At 39.2% G+C, this 12867-nt stretch overlaps 1 long non-coding RNA gene across 1 annotated transcript in view; it reads left to right on the top strand.

The window, feature by feature from the left end:
- Positions 1 to 11462, top strand: part of LOC125635965 (uncharacterized) — a 405253-nt gene extending 393791 nt beyond the window's left edge. The window contains exons 9-11 of the long non-coding RNA XR_012668174.1: positions 3213 to 3284; positions 9109 to 9142; positions 10377 to 11462. This is a non-coding gene — a long non-coding RNA (uncharacterized LOC125635965). The remainder of the gene's footprint in view (positions 1 to 3212; positions 3285 to 9108; positions 9143 to 10376) is intronic.
- Positions 11463 to 12867: the final 1405 nt, after the last annotated feature.

Genomic DNA, 12867 nt, shown 5'->3' with positions numbered 1-12867 from the left:
AAAATTTAAGTTACGTATATGAAAAAGTTTAACTATAAAAGGCTAATTAAGTTGTGGAATAGACTTCCAAGGAGACTGTGGAGTCACCATCAGTGGAGGTTTTTGAGAACAGGTTGGACTTTACCTGTCAGAGATGGTCTATGTTTACCTGGTCCTGCCTCGGTGTAGGGGGCTGGACTTGATGAATTCTTGAGGTCACTTCCAGCCCTACATTTCTATGATTCTATGACTGTCTGATGAAACTATTAGTTAAGGTGATATATTACCTTGAACTCTCCTAGGGCAGTTTTAAGATGTGAAAAGTGGAGACAGTTCAGGTTTCTGGCAGCAATATCATTCAGCCATTCTTAAAAACAATATTAATAATTGAACTTTCCCCAGTTGAAATTGTAACCCTACAGGTTTAAGGTAGAGACAGTTTCTCAACAAGTACAATTTTTTCTATGATGTAGTTTCACAAATGCAATGCTTCTTCAGAGTTTGTTCACTGCCAAATTAACCTAACTGACAAAGATATACTTTATGGTCCAGATTCTTGGACATGTTGTGGCGGCTTTGTATTGGTCCTTTGGCACAAAGCAGCTGTAAACCTGCCAATGGAGGAATTCTTCTGCATTGGGAAACCTCTGGGTATTTAGAGCAGCTGTTACAGTTCCATTACATGACCAAGGGAGCTTTGCATTCTGGTAATCTCTGCCTGCCAAAATGGCCGCTGGGGCCTGGGGCTGCTCTGCTTCTCAATCAAGGAAAATATCAGTGGTTGTCTGGCCACAGGATCAAGCAAATTGCAAAAAGGGGGTTAAAATACATTTGCCGGTTCCCCCACATACACCTTCCCAAGCTGCAGTGACTGCAACTTGGACATAACTTATCATCTAACCCCTTACCTTACAAATAAAGATGATATCAGGATACAAAATTCAGAGTCAGATTCGGAGCCAAACTTCTCCCAAATTCCTGTATGTTCAATTTCAGGCTTCCGGGCCAGGCCACTATACAAATATAGGCTTGGCTACAAATTATGGATTCGCATCCAAGATTCCCAGGTTCATGAATATTTGATTCAAGATCATCTAGTATTATTTTTTAATTATTTATGAACCAACCTCATTTTTAGCTATGGTATGAATCCCTGTGCTTCAGTTTATTGGAAAAATGTAGATATTTTGCCATCAGAGTATTTTCCTTTATTGTGGGAAAGTTATAGAGTTTGGTGCTAGGGTTTAACTCATAATGGAACAAGCGGAGCTCTGGCATAACTAAGTGTAATTCCCATTGAGGTCAAGACTGAATTTAACACAATGAGTTGCCCATATTCTACAGCATCATAATAAATTAACTTTTAATGTGGGAAAACAGCTCAAGAAAACAGGAAACAAAGGAACTAAACTCTTTATTGTATCGGGAAATTATAAGCCAAGAACAAAACTGTATCAGATCACAGGTAATAAGTGAAAAAGCATAATCTTGTTCAGTGAAAAACTGAGGTAGTGCTGTAATTGGTCAGATACTGGGCCTAATTTAGAGGTACCGTAAGATGCCACAACTTCACTGATGTCAATGGAATTGTCTGCTTATGCCAGCAATGCATCTGGTCCCCTGACTTAAATTTTCATAAGAGACCTGCCTTCTTTTGATTAATAATTCAATTCAATAAACAAATACTGCATTTAAATTGCTTTTGTTCATTTATTCAGTTTTATCTCTTGCTTTTTGTCTTTCTGAGATAAGAATTTCAACTTTCCTCACTTGAGGGGAAAATATGAGCTTACAATGTAAAGGCACTGGGGAAACTCTAATAGAAAATACTTTAAGGCAACAGCAATACCTTCCGAGTCGAAATAGCTGGTAGTACATTACTCTATTATACGGCAAAGGTAATTTTGGCAATGGTCCCAGCACTCCTCCTCCCTAGGCTGCCGGTTTGAGCCACTGCATTACTTAGCTACTATGTGAAATGACAGGAATGTAAACAAGAAAACCATGTGGTCTCACAATGACTGGAAAGATGAGAAACATTCACAAGCAGTTTATACCCCCTCCAAAGGCCAAAAAGGAATGTACAAAATGGGTACAAAGATAGTCTAAATCCTGAGGCTTCCCTGGCTTGAGAAAGGCAGATAACAGACATTTTTAAACTTCTCTCAAAAATATTACAATTAATATTTAAGAGCAGTAAAAAAAGTTTCTGAAAACAAACCCAGAAGGAAAGAAAGAATTCATAATTCATCACGGTACTGTATCTTTCACAACAAAACACCACATAGATAGTCAGCTTGTTAAAAATGTGCATTGAATATGAATTGACACTAGTATCTTGCCAGATATAATGCACAGTAATACAGGGACAATTCCAGAAAACATATTGCAGTAGACATAAGAAGAAAGGCTTTGTTTATTTTAATGTGTAGTCAAGTTCACTTTGTTTTTTTACACTTCTGTTTTCTCAAGAGATCACTTGCAGGATAGACAGCTTTATTTTCCCTCTTTAGTTAGAGACATCAGGCTAATTCTTCAGATAACCTGAGTATTCTATCCAGCATAAAAGCACAAAGAAAAGGCCACAGTAAGGTTTATTAAGCTATGCAGCTTTCAATTAAAATTAGACCAAATCAAATCAACTCACAGGATGTTTTCTCCTCTTTTTTCCCCCAGACACTTGTTTCCTCTCTAGAGTATATTCTGTTAACAGATATTGGGGAAATGGGATTTCATTTTTGTATACATTATGCGAGAGAACAAAGAGCTGGTCTGTTGTTCTATGGCCAACACGGAATCTGTATTGTTCCACTGGGTTGAGGAGTTCCTCAAAGTGCTCCTTCCACCTCTCAATGATCTCCTCAGTTGAGGTCAGCATTTCACCACCCTGGCTGAGTACAGCCTGGGTAATGTCCCACCGACCCCTCCTAAGGCAACAAATGTTTGCCAGAACACCTTTGAGGCAGTCCAGTAGGCATTCTCCATGGTCTCTCCATGGGACAAACCCAGCCCAGCCTCACAGGAACAAAGGACACTGCCCTAGACAGCAACAAAAGAATATGTTGAACTCTTGAGGGAGTCACTCCCCTTCCTTTGGTCAGTTTGGAACGGCAATGAGGTAATGCTCACCTGACTCAGAAGGGGTGGGGGGGGAAAGCCAAGAGGGAAGAAAGGACATGATAAAAGTGTGAGACATTTGCCAAGCTCTCTCTCTCTTCGACCTACATCTACAGACACCACTACCAAGCGACTGAAGCACTGATCAAAGGGGAGAGCCTGGATGAAGAGCAACCAGCCAGCCTGTGGTGAGAAGCATCTAAGTTTGTAAGGGCATTGAAAGTGTTAAGATCAGCTTAGAATGTGTTTTGCTTTTATTACATTTGACCAAATCTGATTTGTTATGCTTCGACTTATAATCACTTAAAATCTATCTTTATAGTCAATAAATCAGTTTGTTTATTCAACCTGAAGCAGTGCATTTGGTTTGAAGCGTGTCAGAGACTCCCCTTGGGAGAACAAGCCTGGTACATATCAATTTCTTTGTTAAATTGACAAACTCATGTAAGCTTGCAGCATCCAGCAGGCATTACTGGACACTGCAAGACAGAGGTTCCTAGGGTTGTTTCTGGGACTGGAGGTATTGGCTTGTGTCATTCGGTTCACAATCCAAGGAGCAGCTTACATGCAGAGGCTGTGCATGAACAGCCCAGGAGTGGGGGTCACAGCAGAGCAGGGTAAGGCGGCTCCCAGAGTCAAGGATTGGAGTGACCTAGCAGACCTACCAGATAACACCAGAGAGGAACATCATAATTGGACTCTGCCAAAGGTGTGTCTTGTCCCCACTCCTGTTCATGATTTTCATGTACAGAATATCAAGGTGGAGATGAGCTGTGGAGTGCATCCATTATGGGGAGGTGCACTCTTCTCCCATCCCTGCCAGGATGAGTAGTTGAGCCAGGCACAGGGTAGGAGCCACCAGCCAAGGTACCCGAAGCCCTAGGTGGAGGGGGGAGAGGGCTTCTACTTCACTTTTCTTTCTATTTAACTTAGTCTTCCCGAAGTAACACCTGCCACCCTCCACAGACACACAAAATCATAGAACTAACACAACGTTTGCTTCCTTTCTATTCTTCACTCAGCTTGTGTGTTATAACCCATCTGCCACTCCATGTCTGGCTTTCTGTTTAGATTGTAAGCTTTTTGGGGCACAGCATGCTTACTTCTGTGTTTGTGCAGTGTCTAACTCAATGAAGCCCCATTTTGGATGTCCCTTAATCACTACTGTAATAAACATGACTAATAAGCACTGATTTTGATAGCAGCAACAACAGCCTCACACTGCAACTATAAATCTAGTAGTACATCTAGGTTTTTCCTCATTTCTTAAAGTAGTTTCTCATATTTATTTCCATTTATCTTTATCTACCTGACTGAGGGGAAACAATTATAATTGATTGTATAAATTACCTAGTTTCCTCAACCCTCTGTATTATGTAGCTTCGTGGCTATATTTTACACATACATTAAGTCATGACATGACTATTCAGCCCCATTCTTTAAAGGCATAATTATATTTAAGTATATAATTTGGAAGTAGTTACATGTACAATAGAGCTTAACTTCAAAGAAAAAAGAGAAGTCCTACTCAAATGTGGTCATGCTGTTAAGTTAAAAATGGAGATATGTATAATTAATTTTATCAGAGAACTGCATTTCTATACCCTTCTTACAATTAATGTAATGCCAAGTGGGAATAATATGCCAGACAGTCAAGTAATCACCATAGCTCCATTGAAGTAAAAGAGACAATGAAACTGCAAAAAGAGACAATTGACAGTCCTTGATTAGCATCAAGTATGCTGAACTGCTGTGCTGAATGTACATATAGCTAGGAAAAAAGTTTCTACTGAATAATGAGCTTCCATTCCATTATTTTATATAAAAAATTTACTCAAACTATAAACTAAGGCCCTGATTCAGAAAAAGCACTTAAGCATGTGCTTAAATCCCACTGAAGTCAACTTTTTATCTTTAAATAAGTGAATAAAGTGCTTTGTGGAATCAGGGCCTAAGATTTTATTGTCAAAAGACAGCTTGGGGTGAGACTGCAGTCTCCTCATTCTCACTCATTTTAGCACACAAGAATAAAGCATGTTCTCTTTTACAGTATGCTCATTCATATTGAAACATTCAGGCTGCTGTAGCTAAAGCATCTGTTATCTCTTCTATTCCATAATAAAACTCTGTTTTGAGGGTTTGCAATTCATATTTAAAGCTTCACTCCAGCCTAAGGCTTGACACCCAACAGTTTAGCACACAATGGAATGCTTCACAAATTTAGTTTGTTACTTTATTTATATTTAAGGTCTAAGTGTAGTAGCAGGCCAACAATACATACTTGGTTACAGTAACATTAGGAGTGTATGGGTGCTTACACTGAAGTAGAGTTGAATTGCTCAAGTATATTTCAATGGACTTTTCATGCCTCTTTTAGTGAAGCTTCTCTCCACTTAAGGCTGTATTTCATAGACATTTTAGGGATTTCTCCCACCATTGCAATACCACCCTTACAGCTCAATCAGTGGTAGCACTACAAGAGACAGGACTTTACTGTTTTTGCCACTGTGTTCTGTAACCCTATTTGGAGTAGGTCTAGACCACACCAGCTTCCTGAACTCTGTCTAGGCTATGGCTCCCACTGCTGCTACCACAGTAGAGCTCATCATTATCGCTGGTCACTGCAAAACTGCAGCTAAGAGTCACGTATGTCCAACAGTTCTGTGGGAGTACAAGATGTTAACAGGATGCTCAGGTGTTTGTCTAGGCTCTCCACATTCACATTTGTGGTCATTCCTCAGCTTCCATTTGGCGATATTGTCATCAATCTTTGTCATCCCATCTGCCGTTCATTCTAAAGTACATCTAAAGTACACCAGTATTTCCCTTTGAGGTCATTTCTCACCATTTTGTTACTCAGTAGCCTTCCACAATTGTTTTCTGGGATAAGGGATTTTCAGAAGCAAAGCTCTTTCTGGACTTTAGCCTCTTGGGTGGTGAAATGTTTTGGTGCCATGGGTGTCTAAGATCATGCACCTGTTTTTGTCTCTCCTTTTTCCTGAAGTATCCTGCCTCACTGATGGTGATGGTGCAATCCCTTCAAGTATATAGCAATAGCATGGGGTTTTAAAGTCCCTCTGAGATCCTACAGGATTGATTAATTTCAGTATCAATGGCTTGTGGATGGGTTGAGCATGACCGTACTGGAGTACAGTACTCCACGACTGAGTAACATAAGGTGTGACTGATGGCTGAGTATTTTAGGGTCAGCTCCCCATTTTGAATTGACCAGTTTCTGGAGTACACAGTTCTCAGAGTTCACTTTCTTCTTCAGCTTCTTGATGTGCTCTTTGTATGTCAATGTTCAGTCTAACTTGATCCCCAAGATACAGTGGATGTTCATAGTGCTCCAGGATTGGTATCATCCCACGCATATAGCTTGTAGGTTGGGCAGAATAAGAATATTGAGTGGTAGCTCATTGCAGACTTATTGTCTTTATGTGGTTTGAGCAGTGCAGCCACTTTGGCCTGTTTCCTCTACCTGGGCATCTACATTGTCTCCATGCAAAAACAGAAGAGCTCAAGTAGCCACTTCTATGCTCTCATCCCAAAATATAAAAATTAGGGCTGTCAATTAATTGCAGTTAACTCATGCGATTAACTCCAAAAAATTAATTGTGATTAATCAGACTGTTAAACAATAGAATATCAATTGAAATGTATTAAATATTTTGGATATTTTTCTACATTTTCAAATATATTGATTTCTATTACAACACAGAATACAAAGTATACAGTACTTACATTATACTGTTTTTATTACAAATATTTGCACTATAAACATGATAAACAAAAGAAATAGTATTTTTCAATTCCCCTCATACAAGTACTGTAGTGCAATATCTTTATCGTGAAAGTGTAACTTACACATGTCGATGTTTTTGTTACATAACTGCACTCAAAAACAAAACAATGTAAAACTTTAGAGCCTACAAGTCCACTAAGTCCTACTTCTTGTTCAGCCAATCGCTAAGACAAACAAGTTTATTTACATTTATGGGAGATACTGCTGCCTACTTCTTATTTACAATGTCACCTGAAAGTGAGAATAAGTGTTCGCATGGCACTTTTGCAGCCAGTGTTGCAAGGTATTTATGTACCAGATATGCTAAACATTCATATGCCCTTCATGCTTCGGCCACCATTCCTGAGGACATGCTTCCATGCTGATGACGCTTGTTAAAAAATAATGTGTTAATTAAATTTGTGACTGAAGTCCTGGGGGGAGAAGTGTATGTCTCCTGTTCTGTTTTACCTGCATTCATGTTATAGCAGTCTCGGATGATCACTCAGCACATGTTTGTTTTAAGAACACTTTCACAGCAGATTTGACAAAACTCAAAGAAGGTACTAATGTGAGATTTCTAAAAATATCTACAGCACTTGACCCAAGGTTTAAGAATCTGAAGTGCTATCCAAAATCTGAGAGGGATGAGGTGTGGAGTATGCTTTCAGAAGCCTTAAAAGAGCAACACTCTGATGTGGAAACTGCAGAACCCGAACCACCAAAAAAAGAAAATCAACCTTCTGCTGATGGCATCTGACTCAGATGATGAAAATGAACATGCATTGGTCTGCTCTGCTTTGGACTGTTATCAAGCAGAACCCATCAGAAGTATGGATGCATGTCCTCTGGAATGGTGGTTGAAGCATGGTGGGACAGAGGAATCATTAGCGCATCTGGCAAGTAAATATCTTGCGACACCTGCTACAACAGTGCAGTGCAAACTCCTGCTCACTTTCAGGTGACACTGTAAACAAGAAATAAACAGCATTATCTCCTGCAAATTGTAACCAAACTTGTTTGTGTGAGCGATTGGCTGAAGTAGGACTGAGTGGACTTGTAGGCTCTAAAGCTTTACATTGTTTTATTTTTAATGCAGTTTTTTTGTACATAATTGTACATTTGTAAGTTCAACTGTCATGATAAAGAGATTGCACTACAGTACTTGTATGAGGTGAACTGAAAAATACTATTTCTTTTGTTTTTTACAGTGCTGCAAATATTTGTAATAAAAATAAATATAAAGTGAGCACTGTACACTTTGTATTCTATTTCATAACTGAAATCAATATATTTGAAAATGTAGAAAACATCCAAAATATTTAAATAAATGATATTCTATTATTAACAGCACAATTAATCACGATTTAATTTTTTTAATCGCTTGACAGCCCTAGAATAGCTCATTAGTTATACCATCGAGTCTAGCTGCCTTTCAACTTTTTCATAGCCACTGTCAGTTTCTCACTGTTAACAAAGTCATTGTGGACTTTGCTGTCTCTGAGGAGTGATTGAAGTTCCTGCTTGATTTGTTTCATTTTGCACTTTACATTGTGGGCTGGTTTACCGTTTAGGATGATTTGTTGTGCAACTTAGTTGTCAGAGCACTTTGGTTGTTCTCCATCAGATTCAGCTTGTGAATGGCGGCTCATGCTTTTCTGCGCTCATAGCACAGATTTGTTTCAAGCACAGCTCCCTCCAGCCATCATGCTGCTCCTTTCCAATCTCTCTCATAAGCATTTCTCTGAGCCCAATGGTTTCATCATCAAAGGAATCCGAGTCAACCAATCCTGAACATCTATTATATTGTTGGCTTGTTTGTTCCAAAAGTCCTACTACAAATGGTGTCTGACATTCCCCTAGGGATGTTCCTTTGGGCAGTTTTCCTCTCCATGAAGAAAAATTCTCCATAGCGCTTGTTTGTCAGAGTAATAGTATACATGGATTCATCCAGTTCAGAGGTGAAGCCTTTCTAGACAACCTTTCTAAAGCTGAATCTTGACAGGTACATTTTCCTGGGTTGTACTTCAGCATCTGTTCTCACTTGCACTTGTCCATGCTGAACCATGGACTGCAAGGCTGGATTTGTTTCCCCCTAAACAAGGACATAGTGAAGTTTTACTGTCCTGCAATTAGGCTTCACTATGCTAATTCATTTGCAATACAGCAATTAATACCTACCAGTGGGTATTAACCATTTGGTAATGCCAGACTTATTTCCTTCACAGGTGGAAGAGAAGACAAGTTGTTGTTGCTCTGAAGGTGAGGAATAAAAGGACCCTTTCTGGAACCTGCTCTTAATACAATTGTTTCCAGATAAGGGTGACCAGACAGGAAGTGTGAAAAATCGGGAGGGGGGTAATAGGAGCCTATATAAGAAAAAGACCCCAAAATTGGGGCTGTCCCTATAAAATTGGGACATCTGGTCACCCTACTCCAGATGGAAGTGAACAGGAGCTGGTCATGTCACAACTATTCATCAGTGGAGTGAAAATACGACTTTCCAGAGGCTACCTCCAAAAATGGAGGAGGTTTTCTGTCTTGAGCTCAGTATATGGCTCCTCTTGAAGGAGGAATCACAAATGCACAAGATTAGAGTTGGCTAAACTTTTTAAAATGGAAATGGCTATCATTTAAAAATTGAAATGCAATTTGTTTTATTTTAATGAAAAATGTCAAATACAAATATTCTGTGGAAAAAACCCTGACAAAAAAATTTTGACCAGCTTTAGTCCTGAGACGTTAACAATCCTCCAATTTACTCCAAGATATGAAATACAAAAGGTTTCACATAATCTGCCCAAACCCACACAACAAATCAGACAGGAGGATTGGTATCTTAATTTGTTCATTTTCTGCCAAAGAAATGACATGTTCTCTAGTTTTGTTTACACATGACAAGAAAGACAATGCCTGGGCTCAAAGGGTTACAAAAAGAACTGAGCCCAACAATAGATTTTCACATTTCAATTCCAAGTGAATTTTCTTGACTGTGGATTTTCAGGCACTTAGCATTAGATGCTTGAATAGTGTTTTACGAGATACTAACACAGAAAGCAGATACCAGCACACATTTTTGTAGTTAAATAACTGAAAACAATTAAGAAGAACATCTAGTGAGAAAATTCAGTAATTCTAGCCATTTATGTAAGACTTAATTCTGAATATTTATATGAGCAACATCAAATGCAGCTTGGGAGACAATAAGTCCCAAAGAAGCATAGCTTACAATGAAGGCTTACAAGATGCTGCTCTGTTGAGCAGACACATGCTGCCTTAAAAGAAGTCAACAACAAAGCCTAATGCATGGAAAATCCATGTGACTCAACATTTATTCAGAAAAGAAAAGACCTGCACATGGCAGCTGGTTTCCCAGGCAACTGGGAATCGCTGTGAATCTAGGTGAAATAATAAAGCATGTTTCTGTGTTTCTGGAGCCAGATAATTGTTATGAAATGGTAAGATACAGTATGCACTACTGTGTTATCATTCTTAGGGTTTTCTACGGTGCCTATCCAAGTGCTTCCTAGCGGATGTGGGGGGAGAGGTCCCTAATGGATGTCATGGAGCTTTCTACTCGTCTCCCTTTCCTCATAGAAGGTAGTTCTGGCTTGGGATGTGAATGTACGAACATTTGGTTAATTTTGGTGGGGGAAGGTTTCCCTCTCCCTACCTACTTTCCCTATTGTTTTGGTTATAGTGGGAAAGCTTTGTCAGAAAGTAGGGTCTTGCTCAATGTTCTGACAGTGCTCAAACACCAGGTTAGTCTGACTTCCTTTAGAAGCTTTTTACAACCAGACCCTTTTGAATATGAAGAGTGGGTGCCCTTGAACAAAGACCAAAACCAAATTTGAAGAATGCTTTCTATAACGATGCTGAGAACAATTATGTTCTGTCTATAATGCTTGCAGTTAAGCCATTCTAAAGCAAGGGTTAATGAGAGATGTTGCCATCTATCCAGAAATAGAAATGTCTGGGCAGGATGTTTTATAAACTATTAATGGACAGAAAGCCTGCTTATGTGAGGAGTTGACATGTCAGCTATCTCACGGCTAGGATAGCTGTTCCTATAAGGTAGCTAGCACTGTTCTCAATAAGAATGCTATTGGGAACTGATCATTTTGCTCCCCACTAAAAGCTCATAAAGATACACCATTATTTTTAAATGGGTTTGTCTAAGTCGTGCTTGCATTCCTTTTGACTTGGCTTTTTGCAAAATATTCTGCCTGATAAAGCTGACTGGTAAGAACGCTCATAGAAAAATGAATAAAGTTAATTTTAAAATATGTAAAAGCACTTTATTTTTCTATGACTGGAGACTGTTTCTAAGATTTAAGGTCTTCCAGTGAGGAACAGGGCAACCTATGTGTTTAATCAAAATAGCTCAGATGTTGAATATTCAAAATGAGCTTATTGCAGACCAAGAATTATTCACACAGATTATTTGGAAGAACAATACATTTGAGGAAACCATAATCTTATTGCTGTCAATTTGTAAACCAAAAGTGGTGAAATTCATTGAATGAATTATTTGTTATGAATTGTTTGCAGTTCAGTTTAGGAAACAGTAATGCTATTTTGGGTTGGTTGCTTTCTGTGAAACTGGTGTAAATGTAATTTTCCTCTTATTTGAGGCAACATTTTTCATACAAGTCTAATTTTAATCAAGGTTATTACTTAACAGTATTTAGCAACTTAAAACACAATGGCAGCTGCCTTCTTTTCAATTAAGAAATTGAATTCAATTAAGAAATAAATAATCTTTTGTTTTACACTTTAATGCTCTCTATTATCTTGCCAAAGCCGATTACTCCATAGATATCATGTCAGCAAAGACTGAGTCATTCTGCCATGGACATTTACTCTCCAGCAGATATTACCTGATAGCACACTCAGACAATCATTTCCTCCAGACTAAATGATGAATGGCTTAGCTTTTGGTGGGTTCACAAGGTCATGTCCGTTAGAGTGGGTGTACTCTCATGCACTGGGTTTGTGAAGCATAACTATAAATTATACAGTGCTTCTTATATATATGCACTGTCTTTTAGACAATGTGCAACAGTGTTCTTGTCATTGAAAAAGATTCCTGAAATCCTTTTGCTGATATCTGCAGATAGCGATACCCACGATCTCTGGCTCTTTTACAATATTCTATTACTTGGGGCTACAGCATCTTTATCACTTACTAAAGTACACAGACGTGTCCCCCCCCCTTATATCTCTGACCATTCAGTTAAAGATACTAAAATTGCACCTCCAACATGGTGGGGGGAAAAGGGAAGCAGGGGCAGAAAGTACATATTCACCAGCCAGAACACTGACTGAGCATGTGTAGGGAGATTAAGGCCTCGTCAACACTACAAAATGTTGCTGGCATAACTACCTTGGTCAGGTGTGTGGGAAAAAAATCCAAACACCCCCTAATCAACATAGCTGTGACACAAATAAAAACCCTGTGTAACTGCAGCACTGCCAACAGATGAGTACCTCTGTTGACATAGATAATGCTGTTCGGGGAGGTGGTGTAATGATGCCAGTAGAAAAACTCCATCTCTCAGCATAATCTGCATCTATACTAGGGGGCTCAGCTGGTTTAGTTATACCAGCACAACATCTGTAGTGTGCACAAGATCTAAACTACATCCTGAAAAGGGTTGAAACAATTTACTCACTCCTCCACCTCCTTCCCAAAGGAAGGAGAGAGGGGAGAAATTGTGCATCTTTGAACACAATAGGGCATGTCTATACTTTAATAAAAGTATGGCTGGCCCAGGTTAGCTGATTCAGGGTCATGGGGCTTGGGTTGCAGGGCTAAAACTTGCAGTGTAGGCATTCAGGATCAGGGTATGTCTACACTGCAATGTAAGCCCAGGGTTAGTAGAAGCTGAGTTAGCAGACCCTGGGTTTGTTAGCCTAGGTCTTGAACATCATTCATTTGTAACCACAGGTTACAAATCAGGAATTTCCTGATTTCCAGCCTGAGG

This window comes from Caretta caretta, chromosome 4, assembly GCF_965140235.1.
Source record: "Caretta caretta isolate rCarCar2 chromosome 4, rCarCar1.hap1, whole genome shotgun sequence".
NCBI classification, from domain to species: Eukaryota; Metazoa; Chordata; order Testudines; family Cheloniidae; genus Caretta; species Caretta caretta.
This window is presented reverse-complemented; position numbering and strand designations above follow the sequence as displayed.